We start from the raw sequence: 19,131 nt of genomic DNA, 5'->3' as shown, positions 1-19,131 counted from the left end.
CCACTGACTCTCCCTTGTCAATTTTCCTAGTTACATCCTCAAAAAATTCCAGTAGATTTGTCAAGCATGATTTCCCCTTCGTAAATCCATGCTGACTCGGAATGATCCCGTTACTGCTATCCAAATGCTCAGCAATTTCGTCTTTTATAATTGACTCCAGCATCTTCCCCACCACTGATGTCAGACTAACTGGTCTATAATTACCCGTTTTCTCTCTCCCTCCTTTCTTAAAAAGTGGGATAACATTTGCTATCCTCCAATCCACAGGAACTGATCCTGAATCTATAGAACATTGAAAAATGATCTCCAATGCTTCCACTATTTCTAGAGCCACCTCCTTAAGTACTCTGGGATGCAGACCATCAGGCCCTGGGGATTTATCAGCCTTCAGTCCCATCAGTCTACCCAAAACCATTTCCTGCCTAATGTGGATTTCCTTCAGTTCCTCCATCACCCTAGGTTCTCCGGCCCCTAGAACATTTGGGAGATTGTGTGTATCTTCCTCAGTGTTTCCAGGTGATCTCTGTCAGTTGAGCTAGTGCCTCCAAAAAACACAGATGCAACATAGAGTTATTGAGCTGTACAGCATTGAAATAGGCCCATCGGTCCAATGCATGTCTATCTGAGCCAGTCCCAACTGCCTGCACCTAACCCATGTCCGTCCATACATTTCCTAAACATAATATTGTGGATAAACATGATTCTGTGATAAAAAAAGCAGAAAGACTGAGAACTATATGAATTGTGCTTGATTCAGAAATATTAATAAGATATCTGCATCTTTGTCCACCAGTCACTGAAAGCAGACATGAGATGCAGCACGCAATAAGTAGGCAAGTGACGTTTGCTGGTCTTCTCTTCTGGAGTTTTTGAGCACAGTAACAAGATGTCTTGTTGCCATTTTACAGGATATTCCTGATCCCACCCCTTTTGTGTTCTGTTTTGTCCTCCTTACCCGAGAAAGGGTTTTCTGCCACAGAAGGAATTCAGCCAAAGCTGACCAGACTGATTCCTGGAATGGCAGGGCTAACATGTGAGGAGAGGAGGAACCACTGGGTCAGTAGTCACTGGAGTTTGGAAGAGATAAACGGGACCTCACTAAATCAAACAATTCAGGCAGAGCTAGACAAACTCCATATGTAAGGATTTTTTCAGTGACTGGAGGATGTAGAACAAGGGGTCAGACTTAAGACCTTATGGGCTGAGATGTGGAGAAATGTCTTCATGCTGAATATAGTGAGCCTTTAATAATTCACCCCACGGAAAAAATGGTAGATGACAAGTAACTGAATCAGGTAAGTAGGGGATAATTTTAACACAAATGGCATCAGTGATTATAGGGAGAGAATTGTAATATAGGATTGACAGAGAAGATTGTGTTGAATGACGGAACCTGCGCTGCCCTAGCAGATGCGGCTTACCTGCAGTCCATCTGTCTTTGTGTTTTATGTTGTTTTTTTGTCTTGATTGTAGTGTTTAGATGTGATGTAGTTTTTTGTGGTTGTGTACTATGTGGGGAGGGGGGGGGAACTGTAAAATTGTCTCTCCTGAACGGAAACGCACATTTTTCTGGGCCGTGTCTCCGTTTCCGCTGCGGCCTACCATCGGCCTCCACCTGGGACCACCTGGGCTCTGCTTCGCAGGGCCTGCGGACCGGACTTACCATCTGGACGTCGGAAGCTCGCAGGCCCCGGGGTGGGGGCCGACATCGGGAGCTCCGGCAGCGGCAGCGTCTTCGCCCGCCCCGAATCGCGGGGCTTGGGTCGGCCCGCTGCAGACCTTTCACTGTCCGGCGCGGCCTGGAACGTGGCAACTTCAACAGCCTGACCACGGGAGAAAGCGGCAGGGGAAGAGAAAAGACATTCTGGCCTTCCATCACTGTGAGGAGGTGACTGGAGGAGTCTCACTGTGATGGATGTTTCTTTTTGTTTGTTTGTGTTGGTTGTGATTGTGTGTGGAATGGCTTATTTTTATTGCTCTATTGCTGGACTGTGGGTGACCTTTCATTTCACTGCACATCTTGTGACATCTTGTGAGAAATAAACTTGACCTGAGGCTCAAAGTGCCAAATAATCCCTTCCTGCTCCTCTTTTGCATGTTTCAATAAGGTTTAGTGATGGTTTGATCTTTTCTTTGCCCTTCACACCTCTGCTGCCTACTGACACATTGTGAAATTTAGTTGAGAAAAAAACAGAAAGAAAAACAGCCCAGAGCTCAGAATAGCCAAATCTTTGTGGTTAAATTGTAAGAGAGCTCTTAATGCAGCCTTGACCATTGCTCTGAATTTTGCTTCAGGTCCTGAATGTGATGTGGAGAAAGGCAGAACCCCTCATTGCTCTTGGGATCTCTCAGATCTATATAATCTTCTGAATGAGCTTGAAAAACACAATAATTACACCTTGCGCCCTTCTAACCTCACATTTCTTTAAAATTTTAAAAATAAACTTTAGGCACAATAAAGAATTTTTTACAAAACTAATTTTGAAGAAAAGGGTCCTGACCCATTACATCACATAGCCATGTTCTCCAGGGATGCTGCCTGACATGCTGAGTTACTCCATTATTTTGTGTCTTTCCTTGGTAAACCAGAATTTGCAGTTCCTTGTTTCTATACAATTATAAAACGACATAAAAACATCTTCAGACACTGTATACATTCAATACTGTCACACTCAATAGCATTAGCATTTATCTTTTCATTAAACACCTTTAACACTCATGTGGCCCCCTGTGGTGATATCCCTTCTCTTGTATGAGGGGTGTACCCACCAGACTCATCCCTCAATGTGCAGCAGGAGAAGGTCCCTTGACTGTGGTCCTCCCCCTTAGGGTTTTTATGGTGGCTGCACCAAGCTTCAGTGCGTTCCTCAGCACGTTTTCCTGCAGTCTGGAGTGGGTCAGGTGGCAACATTCCCCGATGGACCTCACTTTGACATATCGTTGCTACATTCCTCAGCATAGTAACAGTGTGTGGGGTAAGTCCCTGTCCTTATAATCCGGCACAGAAACACTGCAATTGAACTTTTATCTTTAGAAATGAAAAAGTCACTTACTCACTCTTACTTTCAATGGCCTTAGCATTGAAAGCAAGCAAACCGTATGCCTTCTTAATTACCCTAACCACTTGTGCTACCACCTTCCGTGAGCTCTGAACTTGGACTCCAAATGCACTGAAGATATGTGTCTCAAACAGACTCAGTCTAAAACTTTGTTATTTCCCACAGGGAATCCACAAAATGAGGCCAACGTTTCTCGGCAGCAGTTTGCCAGCTGGTTTGATGTTTGGTTTCTTTGTTTTCCTGCTTCGACCTGTTTCCACACAGAGTAAGTACTTTCTCATACAATACAATACAATACAATATATCTTTATTGTCATTGTACAGGGATACAACGAGATTGGGAATGTGCCTCCCATACGATGCAATAAATTAATTAGCTAGTCAGTATTAATTTAAACAACCCAATGAAACAAATTGGAACAGTTTTAAAACAGAATAAAGCGTAAGTAGATCTGTGCCGGTTCACTGTGTGATGTGACCATCCGGCTAAGCAGGACTGGTTCATAGCAGCTATGGCCCTGGGGATGAAGCTGTTCCTGAGTCTGGAGGTGTGGGCGTAGTAAGCCTTGTATCGTCTGCCCGATGGTAGAAGTTCGAACGGACTGTTGCAGGGGTGTGAAGAGTCTTTGTGGATGCTGGTGGCATTTCTGAGGCATCGTGTATGGAAGATTCCCTCCAAGGTAGCTGTGTTCCGATGGTCCTCTGAGCTCTATGGACTACCCGCTGAAGAGCTTTCCTCTCTACCTCCGTGCAGCTGAGATACCACACAGGGATGCCATGTCAAGTCAAGTCAATTTTATTTGTATAGCACATTTAAAAACAACCCACGTTGACCAAAGTACTGTACATCTGATTAGGTACTAAGGAAAAAATGAGACATACAGTAGCACACAAACATAACAGCATATAAAAAATCAGTTCACAGCGCCTCCTCAATGGGCCTCAAACGCTAGGGAGTAGAAGTAGGTTTTGAGCTTGGACTTAAAGGAGTCGATGGAGGGGGCAGTTCTGATGGGGAGAGGGATGCTGTTCCACAGTCTAGGAGCTGCAACCGCAAAAGCACGGTCACCCCTGAGCTTAAGCCTAGACCGCGGGATAGCGAGTAGCCCCAAGTCGGCCGACCTGAGGGATCTGGAGTTAGAGAGGTGGGTTAAAAGATTTTTGATGTGGGGGGGGAATGTCCATTTAGGGCTTTATATGTGAAAATGAGTAGCTTGAAGTTGATTCTGTACCGTACAGGGAGCCAGTGGAGAGAGGCCAGAATCGGCGTGATGTGGTCCCTTTTTCGGGTACCCGTCAGGAGTCTCGCTGCGGCGTTTTGGACCAGTTGCAGGCGGGACAGGGAAGATTGGCTGATCCCAGTGTATAGGGAGTTGCAGTAGTCTAGGCGGGAGGAATTGAAAGCGTCAATAATTTTTTCAGTGTCGCCGAATTGGAGGAAAGGTTTAATTTTAGCTATGGTACGAAGTTGGAAGAAGCTGGCTTTTACCACAGCGTTGACTTGCTTGTCAAACTTTAATGCAGAGTCAAATATCACGCCAAGGTTTTTGACATGCGGTTTGACTAGGCAGGATAGGCTTCCAAGACTGCCTGTTATCGATTTGATGGAGTCGGGGGGGCCGAATAGGATGACCTCAGACTTGCTCTCGTTTAATTGGAGGAAGTTCTGTGCCATCCAACATTTTATGTCCTCAAGGCAGTGTAAGAGGCTGTTTAAATTTGACTGGTTGTTGGGTTTCAGGGGGAGGTGAAGCTGAGTGTCATCGGCATCGCAGTGGAAAGAAATGCCGTGCCTTTGAATGATTTGGCCAAGGGGGAGCATGTATAGAGAGAAGAGAATGGGGCCTAGGATGGAGCCTTGTGGAACTCCGCAGGAGAGGCTAGCCGGAGAAGAGGAATAACTGCCTATGATGATGGCGAAACTCCTATCTTTGAGGTAGGAAACGAACCAGCTCAGGGCAGTGCCATCAATGCCAACCGCGTACCGGAGACGGTCAATAAGGATGGTGTGGTCCACTGTATCGAACGCTGCGCTGAGATCAAGAAGGAGCAGGATTGCACAGTCGCCGTTGTCGATGGCGAGAAGCAGGTCGTTGTGTACCTTCAACAAGGCAGACTCTGTGCTGTGGTGGGCTCTGAAAGCTGACTGGAAACTTTCCAGGATGGTGTTTTGGTGTAGGTAGGGCACTAATTGGTTTAGAATTGCCTTTTCAAGGACTTTTGACAGGAATGGCAGTTTGGAAATGGGTCTGTAGTTGCTAGGCAAGGTGGGGTCTAGGTTAGGTTTTTTCAGTAGGGGCTGGACCACCGCGTGCTTGAAACAGGTTGGAACGGTGCCAGTGGCCAGTGAACTGTTGATAATAGAGAGGATGCTGGGACCGGCTATTGCAAAGACATCCTTCAGAAGGGCAGTGGGGGGCAGGGTCAAGGGGGCACGTTGCATGTGGGACCAGCTCCCGGGAAGGATTACGGCGCCTCGGTCCGACGAGTACTTCCGGTTGAGTGGGGGTTTGCTCAGCCGCAGGTATTCCACACATTTGAGCCCCCCCGACACCCGGCGGGGCAGGACAAGGGCCGGCTGCTCTCATGCCTGGGCCACCACCCTCTGTCAGCGGAGGGGGGGCCCGGTCGACAGCAACCAGGTTCCAGACTCTCAGCAAGTCCCGGTAGAAGCCGGGCATCCCCAGCAGGAAAGCACGGCTGACGCCCACCATAGGGATCCGCGTACCTGCATGAAGGCAGCGGCCCCGTTGGAAAAAGTGCGTCGCCAGCACGTGCCATCTGGGAGGACGCTCCTAGTACAGGTATCTCTGCAGAGTCCTGAGGCGGAGAGCCGCCAACTGGGTGCGGATGCACACCAGCGACTGCCCGCCCTCCTCAATCGGGAGACTCAGGACCGCTGCACAGACCCAGTGCTTTCCGTTGCCCCAGAAGAAGTCCACCAACTTCTTCTGGATGATCCCAGCAAAGGTGGCTAATGGGACCAATGTGGTCAATCTGTACCAGAGCAGGGAGGCCACGAGTTGGTTAATGACCAACACCCTGCCCCAGTAGGAAAGCACCCTGAGGAGACCTGACCAGCGCCCAAGCTGGGCGACGACTTTCAACTCCAGCTCCTGCCATTTCGCCAGCCAGGTCTCCGCGACAGGACTCAGGTAGACTCCCAAGTAAAGGAGGCGCATGGTGCTCCATGTGAAAAACCGCATCTCCTCAGGGAGGGAGTCCACCTGCCAGGGACCCACCAAGAGTCCAGAACATTTCCCCCAATTGATCCTTGCAGAGGAGGCGGCCGAGAAGACTCGTTGGCACTCGCGCATCCTCTGCAGATCAGCAGGGTCAGTGACCATGAGGAGCACGTCATCGGCATAGACCGAGAGGACCACCTCCATATCTGGCTCGCGTAGAACCAAGCCCGTCAACCTCCTCCGAAGCAGACTAAGGAATGGCTCCACGCAGATGGCGTACAGTTGGCCTGACATGGGGCAGCCCTGACGTACTCCTCTGTGGAAGGGAATGGGGGCCGTCAAGGATCCGTTGACCTTGATGAGGCACTCCGCAGTGGCGTATAGATGTCGGATCCGGGCCACAAAGTGCGGTCCGAACCCAAACGCCCGCAGAGTCCTCAACAGATACTCGTGATCCACCCTGTCGAAAGCCTTCTCCTGGTCAAGGGAGAGAAAGGCAGTGGGTACACCGGTCTCCTGAGCCAGGTAGACCAGGTCCTGGACCAGATGGATATTGTCCTGGATGGACTGGCCCGGGACTGTGTAAGACTGGTCAGGTTGGATCACTTGGGCCAGCACTGGGCCCAGACGGTTGGCCATTGCCTTGGCAAAGACCTTGTAGTCGGTACAGAGGAGGGAGACCGGGCTCCAGTACTTTAGTAGGCGGAGATCACCCTTCTTGGGCAGAAGGACCACTACAGCCCTCCGCCAAGACAGGGGCATCTCCCCGGTCGCCAGGCTCTCCCTCAGGACCATGGTGTAGTCCTCCCCCAGGGTCCCCCAGAAAGTGCGGAGGAACTCTGCTGTCAGGCCGTCCAGACCAGGGGATTTGCCCCTTCGAATCTGATGGAGGGCCACGGTCAGTTCGTCTAGTGTCAGGGGGGCATCCAGACGCTCGGCACCCTCCGGGCTGAACATGGCTAGACCTTCCCACAGATCACTGCACTCGTCCCCGCCAGAGCTATCCGGTGAAAACAAAGTCCCATAAAAGGAACGAACCGCCGCGTTGATGTCTTCTGGTTCGGTGACGGGGGAGTCATCGTCAGCGAGCAGCTCCACTAACTGCTGACGGACTCCCCGCCACTTCTCCAGCGAGTAGAAGAAGGGTGAACCGCGGTCCAAATCGTGGAGCATTTGGATCCGCGACCTCACGTACGCGCCTCGGGATTGCTGTAACTGCAGCTCCTTCAGCGCGTCCTTCTTCTCCTGGTATTCCCTCCAGAGGGTCGGGTCCCCACCGGTCTGACTTAGACGCGAATCCAAATCGAGCAGCTCACTCCCGAGCTGTCTGACCTTGGAATCGCGTCTCTTGGTCGACCCCCTAGTGTACTCCTGACAGAAACGCCGGATGTGGGCCTTGCCCACGTCCCACCATAGACGCAGGGAGTGAAATCCTCCCCTCTTCCCCTTCCAAGTGGTCCAGAACCTCACAAACGAGTCCCGGAAGTGGCGATCCTCCAGCAGCCGGTTGTTAAAGTGCCAGTACGCGGACCCTCCCCTCGTGCGCAGCGGGGTAAACTCCGCCCACACCAGGTGGTGGTCCGAGCAAGGCATCGGCCGTATGGAGGCCGCCGAGACGCGGGAGACGTACGCCCGAGAAATGTACAGGCGGTCGATACGAGAATCACCCCCTTCTGACCTCCTGGAGAAGGCATTGGAGTCGGGGTGGAGGTTCCTCCAGGTGTCTACCAAGTCAAAGGAGCCCACGAGCTCCTTCAACTTCTTCACCGACTCCTGGCCGCGCTGGATACCGGAACGGTCTCCTTCCTCGAGGGTACAGTTGAAATCTCCCCCGAGGATCACGCAGTCGCCAGGGTCGATGGAGCTCAACAGGGTAGACACCTCCCGGAACAGGCACGTCTGCAACACGGCGGGCTTGGGGGCGTACACGTTGACAAAATGCAACGGCACGCCATCCAGGCGCACGGCCAGGTGAAGCAAGCGGCCTGGCACCAATTCCTGGACCTTTAGGATTTCTGGCCAGAAATTCGGGGCCAACAAAATGGCCACCCCACTGGAAATGGAGCTGAGGTGGCTCATGAAGACCTCACCAGCCCACTCCAGGAGCTAGGTGGACTCGTCTCCTGGGATGGTGTGGGTTTCCTGCAGGAAGCTCACCGCATATTTCCCATCCCTCAGGGTTGAGAGATGATTAAACCTGCGGAGAGGCCCCCTGCTGCCATTTATGTTATAACTGGCTATGGTGATCGCCATGTCAGGAGTACACTAGATCCCCTCACCAGTCCCCTGGTCACTGACAGCAGAGACACCTTTGCCGCTACGGACCCTAGATGGATTGGCAGTGCGTTTCACCTTCCGGATCTTGGCAACAAGGGACGCTCTACTGATCCCCCTACCCTCAGCAGGAACGACGCTGCTCTGGGCCTCGGCGTCCTTTTCCAGGTCGTCCAAGAAAGACCTGACCTGATGCCGGTCGTTCCCCTTCACCCCTGTCCCCCCTTTCCCCTCCCCCTCCTTCTGAGGATGAGGTTCAGGGAGCTGGTGACCCCTTGTAAGTTCGGCCACCGGAGGGAGGCCAGTTTGGGCCGATGTTGGGCTCCTTCGGTGGCCGCGATGAACTCGCGGATCTCCTCCACTGGAATGAGAGGAGTGGCGTCGGGGGCAGCGAGAACATCCATTGACTCATTGTCCGAGGAGTCCCCTTCCACCCGCCCACTGCAGATGGAGTCACCATTCCCATCCTTGGACACACCTTCTGTGCTTGAGACTCCCGCCCCACCCTGCGCAGCGGTTGCCTCTTCCCCACCCTCTGGTCTCACCTCCACCTCAGTCCCCACCATGGGGCCAGTGGCAGAGGGGCCTTCCTCGGGTGTACCTGGGGAGTCAAGACCATTGACAGTGGGGTCTATCCCTCCACCAGTTGGGCCCAGAGTGGACTCTGGTGCCCCAGACTCAGGGAGTCCCTCTGGAGCCAGGTCCTGTGGGAGAGAAGGGCTGGTTTCCCCTTCCCCCTCCCCGCCTACTATCCCTAACTCCACAGGCATGTTCTGCACATCGTCCTGGGTGGGTTGCTCCTGGGCTTCCTCGGGTGCATGAATCGGGATTCCCTCCCCAACAGGAATCTCTCCCTGCTCCATTACACCCGAGTGGTCCCCATCACCACCCTCCCCAGAAACCCCTTCAGAGCATGGAACCGGGGCCTGAACCAGAGGGCAGGAGTCATCCTCCACCACAGTACACCCCGCCCCACTGGAAGATTCCCCTATGTCCCCCTTCTGCTCCTCCCTGGAGAGATTCCTCCTTCTTTTTTTCGAAGGGGAGGAGCTCACAGACTCTGGGGTCACCAGAGCAACCCTAGTCTGCGGCTCCCCCTCCTCCCGCCCAATCCCCTCCGCCCCTGGCTGGGTTATGGGGCTTGTGGACTCCCTAACGGGAGGTGACGGGATGGGTGGCAAAGTCTTATCCCCGGGGGGTTTGTTCCCCAGGTGCTTTATCTTCTTCGCCACATTGGCCCCCCTTCTTTTGACCCTCCCCATCCCCAGGATTCCCTGACTCAACTACAGGGGGAGTGGGAGTGGGGTGGGGGGGGGAGGGGGGTTTGTGGCACCGGAGGCGGAGGCCTCCGCCCGGGATTTGGGGCAATTCCTCCGAATATGCCCCACTTCCTTGCAGGCGTGGCACCTCGGGCGGTCCGATGTCCAGAAGATGGTGAAGTCTCGCCCATCCTGCTGGACACAGAAGCGCCCATCGACCACCTCCTCCCGGTCCAGCAGCATTGTCAACTGGCGCCGGAGGGAGAGAACGTGCTGCAAGTCCTTCCTGCGAAATCCCATGGGTATTGGGGTGATGTCGGTGAGGATCTTCCCCAGGGTATGAAGGTGGGGAAGGAGGGCCTCGTTCTTGATGCAGGGCGGGATGTTGGATAGGACCACCCGCTGCGCGGTGGACCCCAGGGGCTCGACCTGTAAGAAAAGTCCACCCACTGTGACCCCTTTACTTACAGTCGCGTTCACCCCCTCAATGGACTCCAGAAAGAACACGCCCTTCCCAAACATTATACCCACATACACAATACCTGCAGGCTTGGCCGCCACTGCCACAGCAGCCGTGCAGCCCTCCAGGTTCATTTGGGGGGGCATGTAGCACCTGACCCCATGTTCAAAGGGTAGGTTCCTCATGGGGAACCGGGCCCCCAGAGGAGCAGCCGAAGCAGCTGAAGCAGCCGCCTTAGCATAACTCCCCGAAGGCCCCGATCCCCCAGAACGCTGACCCTGCATGATGTCAGGCACTACAGTGAAACAAAAACACTGATACAAAAAGACAAAGACAATCCAAAAGGCACGGGGCCAAGTCCAAACACAAAAACAAGTGTAGAACAGTTCAAGGGAGGGAGGCGAGTGGTGTTGCCTCGAACGTCAATAATGGCGGCTCCCACTAATAAATCTGCTGCGTCACGGCCTCTTGGTCCGGGTATCTTGGCTCTCCTGCGTTCTCTGGTGAGCTGCAGACTTTCTCAAGCAATCCCCGCTGGTCTTCGCTGCTCCTGCAGCAACGAAAGGGATTCACCTGCAGTCTGTTGTTGTTGGAAGCCTATCTCTGATAGAGAGGAGGCTCCTTCAGCTCCAGGTCTCAAGGCCGCAGAAGAAGGTCGAGGGTGTAGAAAACTCCCACACCGCACGAAAACCAGACCGGTCCGGTCAGTAGCGACGAGGCAGTGTGGGGGGGGGGGGGGGGGGGGGGGGTTGTTCTGGACGCAGGTGTATCAGTCCAGACAGGTTTTTCTCCCCCTTTTTGTGCGCCACAGTTTCCTGGCAGGTTGCCAGCCTCAGTAGTGGGAGCTGAGCAGTCAGTTGATAACACCGCTTGCAGCCCCAAAACACACAGAAACCTTTTAAAAAGATTTCTGTAGCGTCGCAGCGATACCCAAAGATGTTTAGAGTACCGCTGTACCTCCTCCGAATTCCAAAAAATGTTTAGAACTCACTTGTTCGAGTGATTGAAACAGAGCTCCACAGCACCACACCTGAGCTTGGTGGGGATGACCGTGTTGAAGGCAGAACTATAGTCAATGAATAGCATCCTCACGTACCTGCCCTGTCTCTCCAGGTGAGTCAGGACAGTGAGAACAGCCAGAGAGATGGCGTCCTCAGTGGATCTATTTGCCCTGTATGCAAATTGATGTGGGTCCAGTGAGGCAGGGATGCTGGATTTGATGTGTGAGAGGACCACCGGTCATAAAAAGTTTGTCTTACTTCATCATTGTCCGTGTAAACCCACACCCTATTGTCAATCTCGCTTCCCTCTCCACGTCTCTGAATGTGCTGCTGCCTCACAAATCCATGCCATCCTTGCTGGAGCTCCATTTCTGAGCCCCTCCCATCAGCTCCTTCTCCTGCACCGACACGGTCCATATCAAAGTCAGAAATGGCCCCCGGTGAGCTTGTTGCAGAGGTAATCTCTCCCTCCTCTTCCTGCCCAGCCTGTCTGCAGCCTTTGACACGGTTGTCCACACCATCCTCCCCCAACACTTCCCCGGCACAGTCCAGGCGGGTGGAACAGCCCTCGACTTATCGATCCAGTCGCAGCCCGAGAATTACCTGCAATGTCTTCACTTCACGCTCCCGCACAGTTCTGCTGAGCACCCTTCGACAATCTACCCTGGACCCCTCCTATTTCTCATCCTCACGCTGCCCTTCGGTGACATCAGCTAAAGTTTCAGCGTTGCTTCCACAAGTTGACTGTGGACACCAGCTCAACCCCCCCCCCCCCCCCCAGCACCTCCCTCAACCCCTCCATCATCTCCACATTCCCAGACTACATGTGGGACATCCAGGACTGGATGAGCAGAATTCCCCTCCAACTGAACACTTTGAATCCCAAAGCCGTTGTCTTCAGTCCCACTACAACCCCTTTCCCCAGCCCGCAATTCCATTCCATTCAAATCCCAGAATATTTGGGGGCTAGACAGGAGATTCAGTGGCAGCAAACCAGACTCCAGGATGGTGCGTTGCCTCCCCGGTGCCAGACTCCAGGATGGTGTGTTGCCTCCCCGGTGCCAGGGCCCAGGATGGTGCGTTGCCTCCCCGGTGCCAGGGCCCAGGATGGTGCGTTGCCTCCCCGGTGCCAGGGCCCAGGATGGTGCGTTGCCTCCCCGGTGCCAGGGCCCAGGATGGTGCGTTGCCTCCCCGGTGCCAGACTCCAGGATGGTGCGTTGCCTCACCGGTGCCAGGGCCCAGGATGGTGCGTTGCCTCCCCGGTGCCAGGGCCCAGGATGGTGCGTTGCCTCCCCGGTGCCAGGGCCCAGGATGGTGCGTTCCCTCCCCGGTGCCAGGGCCCAGGATGGTGCATTCCCTCCCCAGTGCCAGGGCCCAGGATGTCTCCCAGCAGCTGTAGGACATTCTCAAGGATGAAGGTGAGCAGCCAGAAGGTGGTGGGCAATTTGGCACAAATGAGATGAGTAGGAAAAGGGATAAGGTCTGATATTTTCCCTACCACTGACGTGAGTCTCACTACATCGACAACTCTCCAACCCTTCCAGGATCTCACCTGTGAGTGGAGAACACACACGCAGAGCTTTGTTAAGGCTAGCCGGGCTCGCCATCTCTAGATTCTGTCCGGTGCCATGTGTTAATGAGGATAGGAATAGGAAGAAAGAACAGATGAATGTATGGTTCAGGAGTTGGTGAAGGGGGCAGGGATTCAGATCTTTCCGCCATTGGGATCTCTTCTGGGGCAAACGTGACCTCTACAAGAGGGATAGTTTGTGTCTGAAATGGACGGGGACCAATATGTTTGCATGGAGATGCACTAGTGTTACCAGGAAGGTTAAACTGGAGAGGCAGGGGGGTGATGGGAAGATGGAGATGAGGATAAGTAAGTCTCAAAGGAAGGACAGACAGAGGGAGGTGAAGTTATATAGTGAAACTGATGGGCGGAGGTATGTTTATTTCAATGCAAGGAGTATTGTGAGCAAAGTAGATGAACTTAGAGCCGAGATCACTGTTGGGGACTATGACATTGTGGTCATTGTGGAAATATGATTGTCACAGGGACATGACTAGCAGCTCAATGTTCTGTATTTCTATGTTTCAAATGTGATAGAGAAGGAGGGAAAAGAGATGGAGGGGGATTGCTCTACTAATGAGGGAAACTGTCTTGTTGGGACTCAGAGAGGACACACTGGATGGTTTGTCCATTGAGGTGATATGGGTAGAGCCATTTGAAAGTAAGGAAGATGCAAGCAATTCAACGGAATTTTACGAGAGATCCCCCAAGAACAAGCAAGAAATAGAGGAACAGATATGGACACACATTAGTGGACGATTACACAAAGGGACGTCTTAGGGGGTGACTATTGGTATATCCAATAAGATTTCTTGTGACAGCTGTGAATAGTGCAACATGAGAAAGGAATCCAAAATGGACCTTGTGTTGGGAAATGAGACTGGCCAGGTGACTGGTGTTTCAGTGAAAGCGTATTTTGGAGATAGTAATTACAACTCCATAAGTTTTAAGATTGATTTGAATAGGGGTAAGTCTGGACTTTGCCACAAGACATTAATTTGAGTAAGGCAAATGACAATATTATTAGGCAGGAGCTTGGTAAGGTACACTCAGAGCAGTTGTTATTAAGTTACTCTACGTCTGAGATTGAGAGTTGTCTGAAGGATAGTTGATCAAAGCTCAAGACCGGCAAGTTCCACTAAGGAGGAGGGATAAGACTGGCAAAGGGAACCTTGGATGGCCAAAGAGGTTTATAAATTTGGTCAAAAATAGAAAGGAAACACGTGCAAGGTTCAAGAGTATGATAGCAGAGAGGGCCATTGAGGAATATAAAGCAAGGAGGAAAGAAGTCAAGCGGGCGATTAGAAGGGAGAAAAGAGGCCACAAAATGGCTGTGGCGATTTGGAGCAAAGAAAGTTCCAAACCTTCTTATACTGACATTAAAATCAAGACGGTAAACAAGGAGAAAGTAAACAAGAATAAAGGAGGGAAACTGAGACTGGAGTTAAGGGATGTAGGTCAGGTATCAGATAATCCCAGGGAAGAGAGGAGCAAGGGAAAAAGACAAAATAGTGAAATAAAGTAAAATATGTCAGTAAAACAGGTGGGGTAGATTGTTTGGGGATTCATTGCCTGAAAGTCATTAAGTTGTAAGATACCCAAGAGAAATACGAAGTATGGTTTCTTCAGTTTGCATGTGGCCTCACTCTAGCATTGGAGGAGGCCAAGGACAGAAAGATAAGTATGGGAATGGGAGTTTAAATGGTTTATTTGTTTAAAATGGGGATAGAGAATTCAGGGAATTAAAGAACTGTGAGTCACACATCAATGGTAGGAAACAATTGGAAAGGATTCTTTGGGATAGAATTGACTCCCATTTGGAAGTCAACGTGGCATTGTCTGCAATGATTTTAGTAAGGCATGATAGACTAATGCTGAAGATTAATAAGCATGGGATCAGCATTAAATTGTTTGTCAGGATTCAGAACGGGCAGACTAGAAAACATAGGAAAAGACAACATTCAGGCAGGAAGTCTGTGACCAGTGGAGTTATATATAGATCTCTGCTAGGACCACTGTCGTTCATGATTTATACAATGAATTTAAATGTAGATGGGTCGGTTAGTACATTTGCAGATGAGATCAAGATTGCTGGGGTTGCGCAGTGTGAGCAACGCTGTCAAAGTATCAAAGTATGTTGTAAAGTAAAGTATGGGATATAGAGCAGCTACGGAAATGGGTGGACAAATGACAGATGCACTTTGGGAGGTTGAACGTAAGGGGAAGATATACAATGAACGGCAAGACCCTTAACAGCATTGATGTACAGAGGGACCTTGGGATCCAGGTCCAGAACTCTCTGAAAGTGGTAATACAGGTAGATAGAGTGGCAAAGAAGGCAGATGGCATGTCTTTGGGCGGATCATTGTGTATAAGAGTCAGGAAGTCCGGATGTGATGCAGCTTTGTAGGACTTTGGTTAGGCCGGATTTAAGCATTACATGCAGTTCTGGATGGCCCAATAGAGGAAAGATGTAGAGGCTTTGAAGAGAGGGCTGAGAGGGTTTACAAGAATGATATCTATATTACTGGGTATCAGTTACTGGGTATCAGCTGCAGGGAGAGGTTGAATAGACATGGATAGTTTGCTATGGAATATTTGACGTTGAGGTGAGGCTTGATAGAATTATACCAAATTATGGTCAGTGTATACAGTCAGAATCTTTTCCCCAGGTTGGAAATATCAAATGCTAGAGGGCATGGCTTTAAAGTGAGAGGGGCAAAGTGTGAAGGAGATGTGAAGGGCAAGTATTTTACACAGAGTGGTGAGTGGCCGGATCATGCTGCTGGTGGTGATGGAGGTAGATGTGTGAATGGGATTTAAGAGACTTTTGGATGGGTACATGGACATGGAGGGAATGGAGAGATATGACTTATGTGTAGGCAGATAAGAGTTGGTCTTGGCATTATGCTCGACACAGACCTTGTGGGCCGAGGGGCTTGTTTCTGTGCTGAATTGGTCTATGTTGTAAACCACTGCTGAACGAGGAGCAGGCAGGAGGCAGGAGCGTGTTTATTCTGTCCCAGGTCGGTCCCACAAGGGCCGGGGATGCGGTGTGTACAGGATCCGTCTGATCTCCATCCACTTCAGGAAGCCCCGCCACAGGGAAGGCCAGCTGGAGACCCAACACAAACACCCTGTCTCCCACTCACTCTTCTCATGTCACGAAGTATCCCTGGATCAGGCCAGGTTAGTCCACACATCTCTTCACAAACTCTGCCCGTCTCTCTGGAGGTTCTGTGGGAGATCAAAACATTCAGGTGGAGGAAATGTGCTTAAAATGTTAATTCCTTCATTTTTCCTCTTTCCAACAGAAAAGATAAATCAGATTTATTTCATGGATAATGGAGGCGACATTGTGTTAAAAGGACCGAAGAATCCTGGGAGTGACACTGTTGTCTGGGAATTTGAACCACACTCAGGGCTGGTAAAACAGACAGTGGCAACTCTCCGCTCGACTGGCAACGGCACGTGGAGCGAGCAGATGGGCAATGGCGTGAGTCACAAGGAGGAGCATGTGGAATACCGCACTGTTGATCTGGCAATTAAAAAACCCACATTTAAATGGTCGGGATTGTTCACTTTGAATGAAAAACAGCCGAAGAACCAGATCCTGAGACTGTATGAAATATATGGGATCAAAGGTAAGTGGGAGAGACACGGATCAACAATGTGTTTCTCTGTAAATAATGTCATGTGTAATGATGAGAGATGGGGGGACTGGTGAGACTTCTTCCCCTTGTGAATCTCTCAATGAAACAATTGGGGGAAAGATTTTCTGCATTGATTCTGTGGGTCTGGGGTGTGATTGCCCAGTGACACTGCTGCTCAAAGTTACCCAGTGAACCAGGTCCATGCCTCACTTGGTTGAGATCCCAGAGGAAGTCCATCATCTGTGGAACTTGCACTCAGTCAGAGAGTTCCCACCTTGAGGGCGTTCGGGGGAGACACGACAGGGACAAATGTATCAATCCAGTTACATCTGAACGGTGTTTCCATTCACTGGTCAGGGTGTTGCCGGTTGTACCAGCAGTGCCACAGTGAACAGCCGGCGTTTACCTGCACGAATGTGAACAGATTCAGGACTTCCACCCACGCGTTTCACAATGAGGAATTCCAGAACTTGCTGACGGTTCCTGCGGTGAATCTGCCGGCGCTCCCCGTCACTTCTCCACATGGAGACCAGGAGTGGATCAGGAACACGCTGATATTCCCCGACCCTGACACCGGGAAAACTGCTCCCGGATCCGGTATCGGGTGGAAACTGTTTAGGAATCGAAACTAATCGTTTTTGTAGAATTAGAGACCCTTTTATTATTAAAAAATGAAATATTCAATATTAATAAATGTGTTTACTTCTAAAGGTTGGTGCCATTCAGAACCATTCCATTAGCTTGAGTGCTTCATCAGAGGATGAACAAGGCCTTTGCCTCCTTTAGATAATTCTCCACAGGTAGAATCCAAAGGGATTTGAATGAAGTCATTGCTCTAACGTTTGCCAATAGGGAGTGAATGAAAAGTTGGATCCAACTACTTTGTTCTTCATGCTTTCCCCAGCAAAATCTCCATTGCAGAATATTCTAGGCAGCAGGAGTACATGCTGAGAGACACACTGAAGATCGGTGCCAACACTGCAAAGGCATTGTGGAATAGAGCTGCAGTCCATGGTCCTTCTGCCACCAGGTCCTGAGGAGCTAAATCTAATGTACAAACCTTTGAAACACTTGAATTCGTATAATCTCAGGATGCAACATGAGTGTCAAGAGTGTTGTGTACACAATATGTGTGAACACTGCCAAAGTGAGGAACAATAACAGTCAGTCAGTCAGAGAGTGGTGAAGGTGTGGAATTCTCTGCCTCAGAAGGCAGTGGAGGCCAGTTCGTTGGATGCTTTCAAGAGAGAGCTGGATAGACCTCTTAAGGATAGCGGAGTGAGGGGGTATGGGGAGAAGGCAGGAACGGGGTACTGATTGAGAGTGATCAGCCATGATCGCATTGAATGGCGGTGCTGGCTCGAAGGGCTGAATGGCCTACTCCTGCACCTATTGTCTAACACAGTGTGTAGTCTGAACAATATCAAATTCAGATTTAGATTCAGATTAGTTCACTGTCACATACATTTGGGTAAAACACATTAATTGTTTAGATGAAGTGCAGAGTAAATTATAATAACAGGTACAGTAAAAACATGCAACAAAAGCAAAACAGCAGAACGGTGCAGAGATTACAGTGCAGTCTGAAATAATGCAAAATAAAACTAACGTTTAGGAAAATGCCCCAGGGGATGGATGATTGGTTTAACGTATTTTGACTGTTTGTGGCTCTGGGCTTGGACCAGCTGGAGTTTGGCAGAATGTGGGGCGGGTCTAGGTTTTCAGCTGAGGTGGGATTGAGCCCAGTCATTGGACTGGACACACCACGACTCACTCTGAATCCCATTGATCTGTTGTTCACAGTTGAAGCAAGTCCACAGCGCCCTCTGCTGGGCAGTGACGTCACACTCAGCTGCACCATCTCCAGACTCTCAAATACAGTCAGTCTTCACTGGAGACCAAAGGACTCATCCCAGCAGAACAGGAGCAACACTGAGCAGATCCGCCTGAATAACACGGTCTATCTGATGGTCCGACATGTCACAGTGGAGGATGGGAAGTTGTATGTGTGTGAAGTGCAGGAAAACGGAAAAATCGTTCACACAAGTAATGGAGATTTTACTGTAGACGATGGTAAGTGTAAATACCTCCCATTGGATATCAAGTAGACACTTGTATCACGGTGCTTCTTGTAATGTTATGCGTGCGCCCTGTGATGAACTGTGGACAGTGACCAACTGCTCTCGTGTATAAAATGCTGCAATGATCAGGGAGAAGTTTCCAGAAAGTCTCTCTCTGTGGAGCAGCTGCCTGCTTGTCTCTGTGTGACAGACACACCGCACAGGAGGGATGATATCTTTCTGTAACTATTGTTCAGTAAAGTATTTTGTCAGTTTAACTTGCCATCAATGCTCCAGTATCTGAGACTGAGATACTGATACAGGACTCACGTCAAAGTGTCAGATAGAAAGTGTAGTCACCATGACAACCGCCAGCACTTGCTGCTCACACTCACACTGGGGGTCCCGGTGCACACATCAGCACTGAACAACAACCCGTCCGCTCTCCCCTCACTGACCCTTGTCTCCGAGTCCTGCTGCTGTTTGAAGCGATTGCAGCTGCTGCAGACTCGGGCTTCAGATCAGCATTCAGCTGGGAGCAGGACCCGGGGAAGAGGCAAAGGGCAGGGAATCAATGGGTGTGAATGGGAGAGGGATGGTGGGAATAATG

The sequence above is a fragment of the Rhinoraja longicauda genome, chromosome 14 (assembly GCF_053455715.1).
Source record: "Rhinoraja longicauda isolate Sanriku21f chromosome 14, sRhiLon1.1, whole genome shotgun sequence".
In the NCBI taxonomy this organism is placed as follows: Eukaryota; Metazoa; Chordata; class Chondrichthyes; order Rajiformes; family Arhynchobatidae; genus Rhinoraja; species Rhinoraja longicauda.
Note: the sequence above shows the minus strand (reverse complement) of the source record.